This window comes from Silurus aristotelis, assembly GCF_946808225.1.
Source record: "Silurus aristotelis genome assembly, chromosome: 9".
In the NCBI taxonomy this organism is placed as follows: Eukaryota; Metazoa; Chordata; class Actinopteri; order Siluriformes; family Siluridae; genus Silurus; species Silurus aristotelis.
In genome coordinates this window covers 12,111,141-12,131,606 of record NC_139582.1, presented here as the reverse complement: position 1 = coordinate 12,131,606, position 20,466 = coordinate 12,111,141, and the positions used below count along the sequence as shown (strand labels likewise).

The following is a 20,466-nucleotide window of genomic DNA, read 5'->3' as shown; positions in this document are numbered from 1 at the left end:
TTCTGACCGTCCTTAGGATCATTGAGACCCCACGAGGTGAGATCTTGCATGGAGCCCCAGTCCGAGGAAGATTGACAGTCATGTTTAGCTTCTTCCATTTTCTAATGATTGCTCCAACAGTGGACCTTTTTTCACCAAGCTGCTTGGCAATTTCCTCGTAGCCCTTTCCAGCCTTGTGGAGGTGTACAATTTTGTCTCTAGTGTCTTTGGACAGCTCTTTGGTCTTGGCCATGTTAGTAGTTGGATTTTTACTGATTGTATGGGGAGGACAGGTGTCTTTATGCAGCTAACAACCTCAAACAGGTGCATCTAATTTAGGGTAATAAATGTAGTGGAGGTGGACATTTTAAAGGGAGACTAACAGGTCTTTGAGGGTCAGAATTCTAGCTGATAGACAGGTGTTCATATACTTATTTGCAGCTGTATTATACAAATAAATAGTTTAAAAATCATACATTGTGATTTCTGGATTTTTTTTTTTTTTAGATTATGTCTCTCACAGTGGACATGCACCTACGATGACAATTTCAGACCACTCCATGATTTCTAAGTGGGAGAACTTGCAAAATAGCAGGGTGTTCAAATACTTATTTTCCTCACTGTATATCTGGCTAAGCAAATGCAAATGTTTAAACACAAATCAGCACAATATCACATAATATCCTTTTAAATTTATTAAAACAAATACCTGGAATCATTTTGATGGTGAAACCCAGCCCAGTTTCTCGATGCGCAGTGAATCAGCTGAAATGATGCAAACACAGAGGAGGAATGAGGGAGGAGGAGTCTCTGTTCCTTTTACTTTCGCCCTCAGCTTTCAGACAGCACTCTTGGGAAAAAATATAAAATGACATAATAAATAAATAAATAAATAAATAAATAAATAAATAAATAAATAAATAAATAAATAAATACATACATACTGTCAGGGAACCACCAGTCACGCCTCCCTCCAATGCTCACACTCTCACTCAGCCTCTCCTTCCTACAAATCACCTACACCTGTCCTCCTCCTACTAATCACTTATTCCTCCATTTACCTTTTAAGGTCCCCATTTCCCTTCACTGATGGTCCGATCTACAGGTTACTCCATAGATCATTACGGACTACCTATTGATCTGTGTGTTTCCATGCTCCTGGCTCCACTTCACTGGAAGCACTCAGTTAAGTGTACCTTTTGCTAATAAAGAACATTCTGTACATTACTCCTGGTTTTTGACGCTTGGTCTATCCGTGACAAAAGATTGGACCTTAAAAAGTTACACAGTGTCTGCCGCTAGCACCAGACCATCCTCGTGCACCAGATTGTGCATGCCTTTCCAAGACTACTCTAAAAAAAATATAATTCCCACTAGGATAAATCCCCAAAACGCATCCCTGTAGCATATTATATCGACACATTTAATACTGTAGTAATCAAAATGAAAGTTGTCTGACTTGAATGATAACTTGTGGAAACTGTTTTACAATAAATTAAAATATAATAAACTATAAAACTACAGTCAAGATAACATTTAGAGAATAATTTATGAACACTTGAGCAAAGCAAAGCTAGGTTGAAGGACCAAGGGGCCAGGTGTGGCCCTGTGGTCCAGGTTGTAAAACTGGACGAAGGTCAGCGGAGTGGACCAGCTCACAGCATTGCAGATGTCATGGAGGGGCACTCCAGAGGACCAAGCTTTAGAGGCTGACACACTCCAAGTCAAGCGAGCTCTGACCTCGAATGATCAGTGATCTATTTGCTTTAAGTCTGCTGATTAGCAGGAAGCCTTTCCTCGGAGGGCTGTAGCAGACGAGCAGTTGGTTGGACTTCCTCCAGGGACCTGTCCTGTAAACATAAATGTCCAGTGCTCGCACCGGGCACAGCCGCATCAGCTTCTACTGGTCTGAGGCCTGAAACGGAAGAGGGTAGAATGCCTGTAACTTCACAGGTAGTGGGACAACCGAGGGCACCTTGGGGATGTAAACCTTTTTGGGTATAAAAAGGCACTAGCCATATCTGGAGTAAACTCCAGAAAAGAGAAGACCACAGAGAGGGCCTGCAGATCTCCGACTCTCTTGAGATAGCAAATGGCCAATAAGAACACGGTCTTAATAGAAAGGTGCCTTCAAGATGCCTCGGTCAGAGATTTAAAGGGGGGCTCAGACAGAACCACCAACATGACAGCCAGGTCCCACCCAGGAACTCTAGGTTACACCGGGGGCCTCAGCCTCCAGGTGCCGTGGAAAAAGCGCCATACGCATGATATGCCAAAATTGCGGACACATTGACAAAAGACACAAAGCAGGATAGCACCTTGGCCCATCTGGCTGACTTCAAAGGGGAACTCCAACCCCAAAAACAATTCACTCTTGAAACTCCAGTATGTCCAAACAAGGTTACATTTTATATGCCAGAATATAACTCTGTATTAACACAAGTTACCCTTTAAAAGCTTATGTCTTGGTATATTAATGTACCTCTGCTATAATGCTGTTTTCTTTTAATGCATAATATCAAAATGATCTCAAAATTATCTGTTCTTTATTTTTTAAACAGCGGTGCAAATTATATGCCAGGATATAACATTGTATTAACATAAGTTACCCTTTAAAGGCTTATGTCCTGGTATGTTATTGTATCTCTGCTTTAATGGTGTCTTTTTTTTTTTTATGCTTAATATCAAATTATCTGCTCTCTAATGGTGCACGTTAGATGATCATGAAGTGTACTATACTGTTTTTAATACACTTTGGTTAAAATTTCATAAGTTCTCCAAACCAAGCAAAAACAGGTAATCTTCACAAACACAAGGACAAAAGAAGTTTCTCCCTCTGAAGGTTCATGCCTGGCATTGGCCATTCCACCAAAGATGGGTGTGGCTCAGGGACGTTTAAATGTCCTGAACCCCCACCAATCGTGGCTCTTCGAGACGGGACTCAAACCCTTTGAGGCAGATCTTCCGGCCAGCTTTACCTTCAAAAACTTCTACTACTCTGATCTTCAGGAGAACCTGGAAGAACATCTAACTCTCTCCTAACGGACTCTTCAAGAATCTCCTTTGTCTACCGCATCCGGACTCTTGTTCAGCAACAAAGCCAATGCAGGTAGCCATTTTACCAACCATTTAATTGTGTGATTAAGCTGGAGCCACTTTATTAAGGTGAATTTGAATTTCTTGATGATACTCATTTAGGTTGTGGTTATTTTGAAGTTAAGCTTGCCTTTCTTTTTCTTCCTTTCTCTCTCTTTCATCTTTTTTTCTTCTCTTCCTCCTTTTTTTCCCTTCCCTTTTTTTTTCTTTTTATGTATGTTTGTGTAGTTAGTTCTACAGTCCCTGACAAAAGTCTTGTCGCTTATTTATTTTGTAGAAACACCTGCTATTAACCTGACTTTTAATGTATTAATTGGTGTTAGAAATAGCTCATATGAAAAGCTAAAACCCTCCCAAATGATGTTTAATGCACTGAAATAAATTAGTTTCACTGGAAAAAGATTTATCATTTAATCAAGACAGAAAGGTCAAATTTTGGCAAGACAAAAGTTTTGTCGGCTATACAGAAATTAAACAAATTTACTGCAAATATAAAAATATGTCAGCAAATTAAGTAGTGGTGCTGTGAGATCCAAATTTAATATCTTGTATGACTTCCATGAGCTTGAAAGACTGCATCCATGCGGTTTGGCAAGGATTCATACAATTTATTGATGAAGTCATCAGGAATAGCAAAGAAAGCAGTCTTGCATGCCTCCCAGAGTTCATTAATATTCTTTGGTTTCGTCTTCCATGCTACTTCTTTCATCCTACCCCACATATGCTCAATGATGTTCATGTCTGGTGACTGGGCTGGCCAATCCTGGAGCATCTTGATCTTCTTCGCCTTGAGGAACTTTGATGTGGAGATGGAAGTATGCGATGGAGCACCATCCTGCTGCAGAATTTGGCCTTTTTTATGGTTGGGAATATAAGAGGTAGCTAAGATTTCTTGGTATTTTAGACTATTGATGTTGCCTTCCACCCTGCAGATCTCCCGCATGGGAAAAGACTCAGGGAGCTCCCTGACAGCAGGAAACTAAGTATTCAACAGCCAAACCTTTACAATACAGCAATTCATACATGAAGTTTTGAAAGACATTTGTATGAAATCAGTAAATCTACACATATTAAAACTATTTTACAAGCCAAAGTTATATTTACTAAGGTGGAACTGCAGGAAAAAAATATTAAACATGCTAAGAAAAAGCAGTACACCAATTTTATGTTTGTTTGTTTGTTTATTCACATGCAGCAGACATTTTCAGATACATTATTATATAGTACTTCAGAATTTGTTGTATATTTGTTGTATATTTATATATATTGAGAAATTCATGCCCAACAGTTAACTACTTAATGGATGCTGTAAATCTGAGCAGTGGCATTAAACAGCTTTGTAAACTCTCCTGGATGGGTAGCTTTTGATGTAAATTAGCTAACAATTCCTGGGGGGAACTGGGAACAGTTTGTGACCATTAAGAACACTACACTAAGACACAGGAACAAATCAAATATAGACATGGAAATAGAAATATTGAGATATTTTCATACACATTTTCACAAATCATGAAAAAACTCTGGATATTCTTACAGCAGCCATACACACTTATTCATTAAAGGTAAAAATGTATTTAGTTTACCTAACCTTTAGCCTAACACTTTCCTCTAAATCTAAACTCAACCCTAAACTTAGTCCTATTGAACATGTAACATGTGAATCTCTGTATCACAGTTTCCATTGAGGAGAGGAAACAAACCTGTTCTGGGTTTTAAAGTTGTCACATATATTACATATATTAACACTATAGGTAACATTGTTTTTTTTCTCATAAGTTAATTGCCAGTTTTAGCTGGATAACAATTCAGAAAATAATATTGTAAATTGTTATATATTAGAAACATCTGACAAGCTTGTTATACAGTTTGCTACACAGACTAATACCTGCAACAATACCAAAAACCAATTATTGCTCTAATATCTTCTTAAATATTCACCACAAAACCCAAGACAATACCCACAACAACAAGCAAAATAATCACAGCAATTCTGAAGCAGTCCATTTGCAACTGTTATAATTCTTCTGCAAATAAACAAACAAACAAAAAAATAAATAATAATACTAATAATTGATAATAATAATAATAATAATAATAATAATAATAATAATAATAATAATAATAATAATAATAATAGTAATGACAACAATTTCCTTTTAAAACATACTGCAAAAAAACATACCACAAATGCACAACACAGCTATGGATTTGACTAATGTAGTTTCTGACCAGCAGATGACAGTAGAGTTTATGTTTTTTATTCAACACCCAAACCGAGCAAGCAAGAACTACATGGTTCAGGTGCACAGAGATGTGCATGTTTGGAAGAGGTTTGGTTTACTAACTAAATAACACAATAGCTATAGACAAGGACATTTATTTCATTGTGCAAGTGTATTGACAGCATCATTGTCAGGAAAGTGTCAGGAATTTCTTGTCATATTGTAATACCCAAGTCGTTGATTACTCTTATTGTTATACTGTTCTTTAAGCTATGTTTGTTCTCCTACTGTAGTCACTGTTTTCTGTTACACATTCACCTACAACAGGGATGCAGCAAGAATGTGACAAAAGGAGACCAAAATGCTGGCCACTCTGTTCTGTGGATTACCTCTGTTCCGTGGATTACCTCTGCTCAGTGGATTACCTCTGCTTCATGGATCATCTCCATTTTGTGGATCATCCCTCGGTGACGGATCATACCCGCATTACGGACCACAATCACATGACAGTCCGTAACGCTCCATAACCTGTGTTAGTGTGCATATTCACTCATTAAACAATGTTTGATTTTCCGCATCCGAATCGTGGTCCGTACCGTGACAATGGGCAAAAGACATTAGAAATGAACCTGACAATAAAATTTCAGGATGAATGGAAAGACGCTCCAATGGGAAGGTTCAACGATATCAAGCATTCAAGCATTCTTGGCAAGATGGCGTCGGTGAGGTCGGCTGCCGTCACGACTGATCTGGCTACGTTTTCTCTTTTTTTGTTTATTTTATACTTTTATTTACTTAGTTACCGTTCCATCTACACAAGATGGACATCATTAGATTTGACAGAGACACTCTTATATCTATTGTTGTACAATGCACTCACCTTTCGCCGTTTTTAAACCCATGCTGGCCGAGCGAGATCCTAAGGAAGAACAAAGGACGCGACCCGTACCAGCTCGGAAACGAGCCGGCGTCAGGAACAGGCTGAGGGCACGTGCACACCGCGCTCCCTAGAATCCTGTTAGTCAACGTCCAGTCACTGGAGAACAAGCTCGACGACCTCAGGGCAAGGGTCAAGTTCCAGAGAGACATTCGGGACTGCAACCTTCTCTGCTTCACCGAGACATGGCTGAACCCAGTGGTACCGGACCACGCCATCCAGCCGGCAGAGTTTTTCTTGGTTTACTGCATGGACAGAACACTGGAGTCGGGGAAGTCAAGGTGGAGGTGGAGTGTGTCTCATGGTGAACAACCACTGGTGCGACAGCGTGAGTATCGTTCACCTTTCACACTCCTGCACACCAAACCTAAAACTACTGACCATCAAATGTCGGCCCTTTTATCTACCTTGAGAATTCAGCTCGGTCATAGTCAATGCCGTTTCTATTCCACCACAAGCGGACACAGACACTACAGTATGGGATTTACACGAGACGCCAACACTTCACCAAACACAGCATCGGGACGCTGCGCTCATTGTGGTAGGAGATTTCAACAGTGCCAACCTCAAGCGTGCACTAACAAACTTTTATCATCACATCACCTGCCCCACCAGGGGCGAAAGGACACTGGACCACTGTTACACACTATTCAAGAACAGCTACAAGGCACAATCACTTCCACCGTTTGGGAAATCGGACCATGCCACCATTTTCCTCATGCCTGTTTACAAACAAAGGCTGAAAAAGGAAGCTCCGGGTTCAGAGGGAGGTCGCGCGCTGGACTGACCAATCAGTGCAGGATGCTTTAGATGACGCAGACTGGGACATGTTCAGGCGCAGCTCTGATGACGTCAACATGTTTACGTAAGTGGTTGTGGGATTCATCGGGAAACTATTACCAGGAAGGCAGCAGGACCAGATGGCATCACAGGTCGGGTTCTGAATGCCTGCACTGACAAGCTAGCACTGGTGTTCACTGAGATATTCAACCTCTCACTGGAACAGTCTGTTGTCCCCTTACTATTGTTCCTGTCCCGAAAAACCCCCAGCCCGCCTGCCTTAACGACAATGGCCCTGTAGCCTTGACCTAAGTAATGATGAAGTGCTTTAAGAGACTGGTCAGAGACTTCATCTGGGTTAGGGTTAGGGTTAGGGACACACTGGATCCTCTACAGTTTGCGTACCGCCAGAACCGTTCTACTGAGGAGGCCATTGCTCATCTCCTCCACACTACAATGAGCCACCTGGACTACAGAAAAGGGAATTGCAGGTAGTCGTCGACTTACGACCACGATTGGGACCGACAGACCGGTCGTAACACGATTTGGTCATAAGTAGAGTAGACAGTACTGTGAAATTATGCCGGAAGCTGGTACGCACTGTCGTACGCCGCGGCTAGCGATTGTGGTCGTAAAGTTGAATGGTCGTAAGTTGCATAGGTCGTAAGTCGACGACTACCTGTATACAAAGATGCTGTTTGTGGACTACAGTTCAGCATTTAACACCATAATTCCCTCCACACTCACCTCTAAGTTGGAGGTCCTGGGACTCAGCCTGCCGTTGTGCCAATGGATCTCTAACTTCCTGAAAGACAGAGCACAAGCCGTACGGGTGGGAAAACACACCTCATCCACCCTCACCCTCAGCACTGGAGCTCCCCAGGGTTGTGTTCTAAGCCCCCTGCTGTACTCACTGTACACATACAACTGTGTGGCCACTTCCAACTCCACCACCATCATCAAGGTTGCTATTGACACTCTTGTGGTGGGCCTGATCTCCAACAACGACGAGACGTCCTACCTACAGGAGGTTAAAAACCTAGAGAGATGGTACCAGGAGAACAACCTTCTCCTAAACGTCAGCAAGACTAAGGAGTTGATAGCAGACTTTAGCACAAAGCAGGAGCGGTCATACCAACTGCTAAACATCAACGGGACCCCAGTGGAGAGAGTGGACAGTTTCCGGTACCTGGGTGTTTACATCACACAGGACCTGTCTTGGTCCTGTCACACCAGCACCCTGGTGAAGAAGGCCCGGCAGCGTCTTTACCATCTGAGACGCTTAAGGGACTTTAAACTACCCTTTCAGGTGCTAAAGACTTTTTACACTTGTACAATTGAGAGTGTTCTGACTGGTAGTATCACTTCCTGGTTCGGGAACAGCACCATGCAGGACAGGCGAGCCCTCCAGAGGGTGGTGCGTTCAGCTGAACGTACCATCCACACCGAGTTACTTAACCTGCAGGACATCTACAGCACACGGTGCTGGACCAGAGCCAGGAGGATTATGAAGGACCTCAGTCATTCCAACAATGGACTCTTTTTCTTTGATGCGTTCAGGGAAACGCTTCCGCTCCCTGAAAGCAAACAAAGAGAGAATGAGGAGGAGCTTCTTCCCGCAGGCCATTCGGAGTTGGAACCAGTAAACACCCAGGATCTAAAAGCTGGTCACTCTCTCCATCATCACACTTCTACAAATATTTTTTTTTTTTTGCACTACAACACTTTAAACTCTGGACTGTCATTTTAACTGTGGACTTGCACAGCACAGTGCACTTTATACCACACCACACCACACATGGTCACTTTAAGGACAATCACATCAACCACCTTATGTGATTACTGTTTACTGTACATAAGCATACCTTGTATACCTTATATTTTACATAGTTTTTATTACTTCTCCCCATCCTATTCCCTCATCGCGGACAGTCGCACAAAGCATTTCACTGCATGTCGTACTCTGTATGTACGTGTATGTGACAAATAAAATTTTAGATATTTTGATTTGATTTGAATCACATTTTGTGTCATTTTATTTAAATGTTGTGTTGTTTGTCCGTAACACTGACCTGTGTTAATCAATATAAAAAAATATATATATTGTGTAATAGATTATATACAGGTGCATCGCCATAAATTAAAATAGCATTAAAAAGTTGATTTATTTTTGTAATTTAATACAAAAAGTGAAACTTGTATATTATATAGATTAATCACACACAGAGTGATATATTACTAGTGTTTCAATCTTAATATGTTGATGATTTTGGCTAACATTTAACAAAAACACACTAATCTCAAAAACTTTGAGAACTTCATAAGACCAATAAAAAAAATGTTTTTAGTGAATTGTTGGCCTTCTGGAAAATATGTTCATTTACTGTATATGTACTCAATACTTGGTAGGGGACCGTTTTGCTTTAATTACTGCCTCAATTCAGCGTGGCATGGAGGTGATCAGTCTGTGGCATTGCTGAGGTGGGATGGAAGCGCAGGTTTCTTTGACAGTCTGATGTTGCTAAATAATAACATAATGGGCCAAACTTCCAGCAACAGTGGTCCAAACATGGTCCGAAAAAGTGAGAATGTTCAGTGAGCGGCAGTTCTGTGGGCGCAAATGCCTTGTTGATGCCAGAGGTCAGAGGAGAATGGCCAGACTGGTTCGAGCTGATAGAAAGGCAACAATAACTCAAATAACCACTCGTTACAACCGAGGTATGCAGAAGAGCATCTCTGAATGCACAACACGTCGAACCTTAAGGCGGATGGGCTACAGCAGCAGCAGACCACACCGGGTGCCACTCCTGACAGCTAAGAACAGGAAACTGAGGCTACAATTCGCACAGGCTCATAAAAATTGGACAATAGAAGATTGGAAAAACGTTGCCTGGTCTGATGAGTCTCGATTTCTGCTGCGACATTCGGCTGTAAGGGTCAGAATTTAGCGTCAACAACATGAAAGCATGGATCCATCCTGCCTTGTATCAACGGTTCAGGCTGGTGGTGGTGGTGTAATGGTGTGGGGGATATTTTCTTGGCACACTTTGGGCCCATTAGTACCAATTGAGCATCGTGTCAACGCCACAGCCTACCTGAGTATTGTTGCTGACCATGTCCATCCCTTTATGACCACAGTTTACCCATCTTCTGATGGCTACTTCCAGCAGGATAACACGCCATGTCATAAAGCGCAAATCATCTCAGACTGGTTTCTTGAACATGACAATGAGTTCACTGTACTTGTGCCTCCACAGTCACCAGATCTTAACCTAATAGAGCACCTAATAGAGTGTGTGTGTGTATGTGTGTATATATATATATATATATATATATATATATATATATATATATATATATATATATATATATATATATATATATATATAAAAAATAAAAAAATATATAATAATAATAATAATAAAAAAAGATGACATTATCAACAAAGTCTGTACATTGAAGGGAACGAGAATTATTTTTCAAATTTTTCACTTCAACCAAACAAAACAGAGACCTACTGTATGTAGAAAGCTATTTTGTTCAAAATACAGTAAAGAAATTCAGTTTTTAACATTTAGAAGTTTTTTTTATTAAAATTCAGTTCCAATGCAGCAGATCACATTACTTTTTTTTTTTTTTTTTACAGACATTTGTATTAACTGAAAAGATATACAAAGAATTCTTTTTTTTTTTTTTTTTTTTTTTTTTACATCAAAGTCAAAGTTATATCCAAGATGAAATGACAGGCATTTAACATGCTTAAAAAATACATCATGGCAAGGCAGCAGCTGATTTTTCTATAGCAAATGTATAAGTACGAGTATATATAAGTGGTTCAACCTCCTAACTTTGCAAATTGGAATCAATTACCCTTAGGGTTAGAACCTAAGCCTCACCCTATCCCCTAATCTCAACCCTAAACTTAGACCTAACCCTACGTCTATGTTAATTTAAATATCCTTTCAGTATAAACAAAGTAACACAAGACTCTCTCTATCCAAGTTTTCAATTTAAGAGAGGAAACAAACCTGTTCTGGATTTTAAAGTTTATAATTTGTTTGTTTTCTTGTTTTCTTCTACATAAACTTTTTTCCCCTCAATTTGAAGTTTGCAGCAATAAAAATACCAATAATAAACCGCCAAAATGCCTGCAACAAATAAAGAAAATGATATACCTGCAGTAACAGCCACACTAATACCCACACCACTAATCCCAATAGCAGTACATATGTTGGATTTTATCTGCAAAAAAACAAACAAAAAAAACCCCACTGAGTTACATAAATTATTCTCTGTGAAAAAATTCCAGTTATAAAAATGCAAAACACAGCTATTATTTTTTCAACAATATAGTTTCTGACCAGAAAATGACAGTGGAGAAAGCAAGGACATTTACTACATGGTTCAGGCATACAGAAAGCTGAGAAAAAGAAAATGTAGACTTGGAGTCCTCGTTTGGAAAAGGTTTGGTTTGCTAAATAATAGGCACATATGATAATTTCTTGTCCCTGGTGCACATCCATATTTATCACATCCTCCCTGTTTAGGGCAGAACACAAGGCTTTGCAGGATTACATACAGGAAAAGGGGGCCCCTGAATGGAGTGGCCTCAGAACTGGTTTTGATTATAGGGGCCTTAACCACTATAAACAAAAGTGCCTTTACACTCTCCCCGTGGTTACTTTGGCAGTGGAACAACTCTGCCATGCTAAGATGTACACTAAGCTAGTCCTGCTTAGTGTCAAAAGCTTATTTAGTGAAGGGGATAAAGGGAAGACAGACTTCAACACTGCAACTGGTCACTATGAGTATCCGGCCATTACATATGGGCTCTCTAAAACTCCCTCAGTTTTTCAATATTATATAAATGACTTTTGAGGGACATGCTGGGGAAATTATTGGTTGTCTAAACCAAAAACATCCTTACAACATACTTTCCATCCTACTCTAGTCATATAAAACATGTCCACCAAGTCATACAAAGTCTCACTGATCACCATCTGTACATAAAGGTGGAGAACTGAATTCCATACGTTATTAGCCGAAATGGTGTGACCATGGAATAGAACATTGTTTATGCCATTGCTGGTTGGCCCATTTCTATGACAATCAAAAGGTTTCAGCGATTCCTGGGGTGTGCCAACTCTTATTGACACTGAGCTCTTTAGCCAAATTGCACGCCCACTTATTACTTTGATAAAGGGTCAGCTCAAAACCCTCAGTGAGGCTTTCCAAGCCATTAAATATTTAGAAACTGCATTGATTAGTGTCCCCATGCACACGTGCCCCTCAAGAATTTTTATAGTGGAGGTAGATGCCTCAGAAACAGGTGTAGGGGCAGTTCTCTCACAAAAAGTCCGCTACATTCTGCATGATCTGCATGGACTTTTATTGTGGCCAGTCTAAGGCACACCTGTGCAATAATCATGCTGTCTAATCAGCATCTAATCATATGCCACACCTGTGATGTGGATGGATCATTTCGGCAAAGGAGAAGTGCTCACTAACACAGATTTAGACAGATTTGAGAGAAATAAGCCTTTTGAGTACATAGAAAAAGTCTTAAATCTTTGAGATCAACTCATGAAAAATGGGGGCAAAAACAAAAGTGTTGCATTTATAATTTTGTTCAGTTCATATATATATATATATATATATATATATATATATATATATATATATATATATATATATATATATATATATATATATATATATATATATATAAGATTATTGTGTTAACAATATACCAAACACCTTTCATAACAAACCTTTTGTGTACATCTTGTTTTGTGTTCATTATAAAGATATCAAATCCCTTGAATTGCTTTGCGCGGCCTAACCATGGACTAGGCCGTATTATGAGATATACATTTTTTTTTTTTCAATTTTATGTTGAGGAACATTAATTTGAAATTGTTTCATAATTTAAAGATGCACCAAGTATCGAAGTAGGGAAAAATCTACCAGAGCAATAGGAACATGCTTGTCATCATGGAATAGGCCACCTGGTATCTTGGGGTTGTCTTAAACAAAAAGCCATCTCCCAGAACATCAACAGAGAATTAGATTCAATATTTTATATAGCAAACTTTCAGCTTGTTTAGTGCTGAGTGTGTAATGTTTGTCATTCTTCCCCTGTATGTAATGTTTTAGAAGTTTATTTGTGATAAGTTTATATTTAGGTAGCTTTCTACATGTGAAGATAATAGTATTAGAAGGGCACATCCAGATGATAGATAGGATTATCAAGACCCAGAAATCCCACAGCCCTCATAGTGGGGCAAATAGATGATGACTTGGTGGCATAATTGCAAAGCTTGCCCACAGGAGCAAGTCTCTTACTATCAATGGGTTAAAAAAAATAATAATTACTAATAATATTTGATACAATAAAATGTAATAAAACATTTGATCAAGAAATTGTGGTATAAGGAGAAAAATCTATCGTAGACTTGGGCTTATAGGAAAACCAACTAAATCAAATAAATTGTGGTAATAGCTTTATTTCATTGCTTTATTTAATTGTTAATTCAATTTCTGTAACAGCAGCACACAAAGTATTTTAATGTAATGTAATGTAACACAAAGTAAGTTGTAATGTCAGATGTAATTTATAATGATTTAATTTGTATTTTGAAAGAATCTTTATAAGGGAGATGCTGCTAATATACTGCTAAGATGCTGTTACGGGTCTCACTGTAATTCCCACTCCGCACCACCAGAGGGAACCATCTCACCAACGCATCTGCACTTCCTGTGTTTCAGACTCTTACACCATGCTAACGCTGTATTATTATAGTGTGAAGTGTTGTGTCTTCTAGCGCATAAAAAGCCGTTTCACAGTCATTTATTGTGTATCGACCTCTTTATTGTTTCAGACCTCTGTTATTCTTTGTTGTTTGTCGGATCTGCCTCGCTTACTGCCTTTATTATGTACTGGACCTTTGCTCTTCTCTTTGACTACGTTTCGGATTTTGCGCGAGGATTATTTGTGCTGTCTATTAATAAAACCGTGCATGGATTAAACACAGCCTGGGTCTGAGTTAACCTCACAGCTACGTTATTTTACTTTTTAGCTTCAGTCCAGCTATAAAAATATACAATATATCTATTAAAAAGCATATTTCTCCTACCTCAGCATAGTTAATACGACTGTGTTCGTGGATTTTCAGGTGCTTCTTCACCGCTCTGATTGCATCACCATTCCTCCGACATCTCAGCAGCCCTTGGCCTTCATGATGGAGACAATCTACTGCAAATACTGTGTTCTTTTTTACACAGAGTCTGCTGTCTGGAACAATACAACCCGGATCAAATGTGTGGTGAAGCACAATTAGAATGACAGGCTTTCCCACTGAGAGAGAGAGAGAGAAAGAGAGAGAGAGAGAAAGAGAGTTAATAAAGTACAGAGATTTATACAAGATGCTTATTCCTCCTTTCTTCTATCAGTTGTCTAATCACTAATAGAACAGGTGTGCATGAGAACAGTGTATATGTCTGAAGTGACTGAAGGCTCCTAAATGTTTAAAGATCCTTAAAACTTGAACATTTGATTGTTCAAGTACATTTTATTTGACCATTTACAGATATAACATTTAATTTCAATGATTTCTGAATGTAAATGTTATTCTAAAAGTTTGTTTATTTAGATTTTTACAAGTTGTTTGCACTTACCAGGAATCTTCTCCATAGCAAATGGAATGTCAGTACCAGCTCAAGACACAATTGGGACAAAAGCAATGATGACATCACTGTCCTCCACCGAAAACACTTCACGAAGTTTTGATGAAATTGTCAGTTTATCCAGAATGGTCTTGTGAGAATCCATTGTGTTCCCAATGACCATTACAAAAAAATTGAGAAATGATGTAAAGACTGTACAGGGAAAAACAGCTTTTACGTTAATAATTACGTACATTAGAGCGTAATGGAATATGGCTGCACAAATGCAAATGATAAATTAAGCATATGGTTGAACAGGAAGAGAACAATATCACATAATATAGTACAGTAAGATTTTATTATGAACACATACCTGCCATTTTGAAACCAGATCTCAGCTGAGGTACCTGTGATGGAGTGACTGTTGGAAGACAAATGATATGCAAGCAACAGGGTGGACTGCTACTGTTTTAGATGGTACTTTTACTTTCAGTTTTAATACTCAGAGTCCTTGAATATAATGTTTATAAATAGTATCTATTTCCATGGAGCTCCACCTCTTCTTGCAAAGTGTGCAATTCATTAACATATGTGTAAGGCAATAGGAAAGACTGTTGAGTTCACTGTGGTGCTTCTGTTATCACCCTGAAGTTGATAAATGTCTATTTTGTTTTATCATTTTATATTTTAAACAGTAACATATAAAATGACATACTTTATGCTTTGTACTTTATCCATGGAACAGGGAGATCGAAACATTGTGTTTTGTCAGGAAAGATTTAAAAGATGAGATAGTTCACACAGTTTTAAATACATTAATGAAACAATTCAGAATCTCTCAGTTCTGCACAAACAGCTGTTTCCAGCTTGTGCTAACTGGCCTTTGTTTGCACAAAAAAAAAAAAAAAAAGAGAATTTTCATAAAATTTTAAATATAAACTCATGAGACATGTGGCTTTCAACCTAGTACTTTTCTGGATTGCTCCAGGACTGATTTCATGTATTTATATATGAAAAAAATTATGTTCAATGCAGGAAATGTATATCCATGGCACTTTATCATCTATAACGTAATATCTTTTTGAGCAATAACAACTTTCAATATCAGACAGTGAAGCTCAAAGTGTCTTCTTTTCAAAGATATATAAATTGTGTATGTAGCCCACTTTTATCAGGAACTGTTAACATTTAAATTTAGAGTAAGTAAGCTGTGGCTGTTTGTCCAAATATCTTTTTTTTTTTTTTCATAATTTCTCCATGAGTTTGATCTTACAAAACCCCATAATCAGTGTCAACACAGTCTTGCTTCACTGTGTTGTTTTATTTGGTTCTCAGATTTGCAGTTTTTAAGCAAAGGGTAAGTCTAATTTAAATATTGATATTTTTTATTAAAAATTATATTTTTGTCAGCTGTCTCTTTTGCGTATACTGAATATTGACGTCATTATGGATTTTTATGTTGTATATTAAAATCACCTAATAATATAGCCAAAGGTGGGAAAATGGTTTCAGTAATTGTACCTGTAAATTGATTTGCTTGTGTTTTTGCAGTTTGCAATACAGCGCTGAGAGACAGACAGTAGAGACATGTATAGTGCTTCTGGCTGTTCATAATTTCTCTTCTTCAGTTTTTTATTTCTGTGTTTTATTTTTATCTACCTACATCCTAGTTCTAGTTCTTTCAAAGTACATTTAAGATAATTTTGGTGGTCCCTGGTGGTCTAGTGGTTAGGATGAGGCGCTCTCACCATTGCGGCCCGGGTTCGAGCCCTGGTCAGGGAACCCAGCCACTTCAAGAAATTTCCCCCACTGTGGGACGAATAAAGGTATATCTTATCTTATTTTGCCTTCTGACCTTGAATGTTCCCTGCACTTTCATTTTTATACTGATGAGAGGTTTGTTTCCTTGTTTGTATTAAATCTGTTAATTTTAATAAGCCCTGAACTTGGATCAGGTTTTGCCTGTCTCACATTCATTGAAGGATAAAGCCACTCTTTTATTCAACACATTGTCAATGTTATTAAGTAATTGATCACAAATGGCTGTACAATACTTTTTTTCCAAAGCAGTTGAGTTTCTTAAGGACTGTTTATTTTAGCATTTTAAATATAGAGTTGATTCTGTGCTCTTATCGAGTACCAAACAGATCAAATAACAGATATCCAAAGAGCTGCACTTATCTGTTATCTTCACATTGTCTTCATATTGCCTAATCTGCAGCTAAAATCTAATAACTATTGGTTAAGGATGAATCCTGTGAGGACTTTTGTATACAGGACCCTTAATTTAATCCCATTAATATAGCAACATTGTTTTGTTTTTTCAAACCAAATATTACTTTAAATTCTGAAAATTCTAAATGAAAACAAAACCACAAACAAACATGTTTTACCCCAAATGCCTATAGTTTATTATTTAATTGGGAAATGTTTATTGAATCATACATACATATTTATATATATATATATATATATATATATATATATATATATATATATATATATATATATATGTTTATAACATTTGGTTAGCCTCATTTGATTATGTTCATTGACATTAGCATATGCAATACATAACAGATGCAGGGTTATAGCAATTATAGATCATGCACAGATAATTTACTGCTCATTTTCTTTAGGATCTGAGAATGTGTTATAAATGAGAAATAACATAATATTTGTAATGATACAAATCCCTAGAATATTGTTGCTGTAGCTTTGACTCTTTGGATGAAAAGCTATGACAGTCTGTAGAATTAGCTCAAATATTATGATGCCATTTGTGAAGTACCCTTTTGGCAGATCTGAATAAACAAGAAAAATGCTCAGCACAGCCAAAATCCGAACAATCAGTCTTTTGTTGTCCACACCCTGCAAGGGAAGATAGTAAAATTAGCTTGTTTACAAACCAGCAGATGAGATACCTGTATGACACACTAGCTCAGGGGTGTCAAACTCAATCATATTAAATGTGCATTAGAGCTGGCCCGCCAGTATATAGCGCATACACCGCTAATTCCAGAATGCTTTGTTAGTGCGTTGTCGCGTCAGTCGAGACCGCTGAAAAATTTCTGCGTAATCAGCGCTGAATTTACCCGGCGATTTGCCGACTTTGAAGCCCAGAAATGCAGATTTGAACTGCTCAGTAATCCGTTTGTGGTTGACGTGGACAGCGCACCAACCAACCTCCAAATGGAGCTGATTGAACTCCAGTGTAAAGACACGCTCAAGTCAAAGTACGACTCTGTGTGTGCTGCAAAGTTTCCATGTGTTCTCTTTGATGAAGATGAACAAAACACAACTCATTAGTCGTCTCCCTGATGAACACCTTTAATTAATCCTGAGGATTTCCTCAGCTTAGAGTCTAACCCCAGACACTGATCCACTTGCATCTAAGAAGAGATGCAGGTATCTGCCTTCAGCCAATCAGAGTTAATCAGAGTGTAGAAAACTGAGCTTGAATGTTGTCTTTATTCACTTTTTATACTCCAAGATTTGGACTGTTAATGGTTGAAAGATTGCTTTTTTTTAATTGAAGGAAATTATTATTATTTTTGGTTGTTTTGTTGTTGCCCTGTGAAAAAAGGTTTAAATTAAAAAGGAATTCGAAAGGCTACAGATAAAGAGATAGAGACATAATAAGAAACAAATACCTCTGATGTGTTTTATTTCAAATTTAATTTCTTATGTGTTCATGCACAATTGCAGTAAATGTTTCAATAAATATTAAGTTCATCCCAGTTTTTAATTTTGGCCCACTTTGACTTTGAGTTTGACACCCCTGCACTAGCTGATCAAAATATAAACATATATATATATATATATATATATATATATATATATATATATATATATATATATATATATATATTATTATTTGTTGTTCTTTTTCAATATTTTTAATTACAAAATACACAAATGACAGTAAAAGTGATGTCTGTAGCATTTATATTGGTGTTCGTGACTGAAGTCATGGCTGTTTCACATTTTACTTACAATTATCCAGCTCTGCTCAAAAACCTGATTCGATGGCTTGTCTTCTATAAGATGCTTTGTGATTCTTTTCAGTGCCTCATCATTGCAGGAAGAGTTTAGCAGCCCCTGATCTTCATGAAAGAGACAGTCCACAGCAAACACATCATTCCTGTAAACACAGTATCTGCTGTCTGGAGGGATGTAATGAGGATCAAACGTGTGGTGAAGTGACACCAGAATGATTTTCTTGTATGGATGCTCTGTCGAAAGAGAGGGAGAGGGAGAGGGAGAGAGAGAGAGAGAGAGAGAGAGAGAGAGAGAGCGAGAGAGAGAGAGAGAGAGAGAGAGGCTCACATAATTTATTTAAAACACATTTAATTCATAAATACTGTATATTATATTTAAGTTTTAAAGTATTATGCTATTTGTGCTAGCCGGAGCATTTTTGTGCTCATATAAAATAAGTAGCCTCTTAGGATGCTCACACTGCAAACTTTTAAACTTGCTCTCTAACTTATTTATTATCAACTATATTGATGATGAAATAAAGTGTGGTGTTACTCCGGTGAGGAGAAGGCCAAGCTTGATTAGTTCGGAGTGGTAAAAATGCACTTGTCATTTACCTACATTTTCATTCATCTAAACAGTTTTCTAAAGTAGATAGCAACATCTTTTTCCTATAAAAAACCCCACTAAGTGTGAAAGCAGCCATATGTGTGTATATTGTATTTGTGTATATTGTATATGTGTGTATATTGTATTTACTTGGAATCATTTCAAGAGCAGCTTTAATGTCCGTTCCAGCTCGAGACACAATCGATACAAAAGCAATGATGACATTACAATCATTAGCTGAGTCTGTTTCCTCTATCTTCACTTTAGATTTGAGACATTCCATAAAGACCTTTTGGGACTTCATAGTGTTCCCAATAACCATGGGAAAGACTTTGTATACTGGAGATTAGAAAACAGAAAATAAAAATGTAAGAGGCATACAAGAACATTATCAATGCAATAATTTATAATGCAATGTTTAATTGTTGATAAATTCTAAATAAAAATAAAAAAAACTATTGTAATCATAAAGTACTTAGACACATTACATCTTTACAGCATTAAAGTTGTGTATCTTATAAGTGTGGGCAGTATAATATGTAATAATAATGCACAATATATTTTTTTCAGATCTCAGGTGACAAATGTCTTAAACATATTTTCATTGACACTGACATTAGGTTTAATTTTATTTCCTATATAAATGTAAAATATATGGCAGCATTCCTATTTTGCAAGAGCAACAGCGCCACCAATGGCCGTTAAAAATAAGTACACCATAAAACTCAAACAACAACGGAAGAAACAACACTCTTAAATGCATAATTATTTGCACAGAATCATAATATAGCGTCAAAACTGTAAAATAATGTCTTTAAGCATTTAACAATTAACAAGTCCAGATATATAACTGATCATTCTACTTATTTTTCACTTACAGATTAATTTTACTTTTATTTTGACTTTTTAATTTACTACGATACAACATGTAAAAGATACACATGCACAGCGATACAAATGTATTAGTATTTATGCAATAGTATTTATGAGTTAAGAAAACATACCGTCAGACATTTCAAAGTCAAATTGAAGTCGAGGTTTGTGCTCTGTTTAGGATCAGTTTGAGACGCAGGCTGCAGTTGGAGGGAGACAGAAAGTCTGCTGAATGCACTTTCACTTTTACTCTGTCCTGGCTTACTCTGTTCTGTCCAGCCAAAATCCAACCAAATAGTTTGTTGTTCACACCTTGCAAGGGAA

The 20,466-nt window shown here is 37.7% G+C and overlaps 3 long non-coding RNA genes across 3 annotated transcripts in view; all 3 read right to left on the bottom strand.

Moving 5' to 3' along the window:
• LOC310731389 overlaps window positions 1–977 on the bottom strand; it is a 6,642-nt gene extending 5,665 nt beyond the window's left edge. Inside the window, exons 1-2 of the long non-coding RNA XR_014535178.1 lie at window positions 924–977; window positions 689–829 (exon numbers count right to left, since the gene is read on the bottom strand). This is a non-coding gene — a long non-coding RNA (uncharacterized lncRNA). The remainder of the gene's footprint in view (window positions 1–688; window positions 830–923) is intronic.
• Window positions 978–10,576: 9,599 nt separating this feature from the next.
• Window positions 10,577–15,183, bottom strand: LOC310730627. Its single transcript, XR_014534870.1, has 5 exons — window positions 15,053–15,183; window positions 14,692–14,892; window positions 14,151–14,371; window positions 10,688–11,256; window positions 10,577–10,638 (listed from the first exon to the last, which is right to left on the bottom strand). It is a non-coding gene; the product is annotated as an uncharacterized lncRNA (long non-coding RNA).
• A 2,002-nt stretch (window positions 15,184–17,185) lies between these two features.
• LOC310731384 lies at window positions 17,186–20,388 on the bottom strand. The gene is made up of 4 exons (XR_014535172.1): window positions 20,274–20,388; window positions 19,420–19,608; window positions 18,676–18,914; window positions 17,186–17,550 (listed from the first exon to the last, which is right to left on the bottom strand). It is a non-coding gene; the product is annotated as an uncharacterized lncRNA (long non-coding RNA).
• Between the last annotated feature and the right edge of the window lie 78 nt (window positions 20,389–20,466).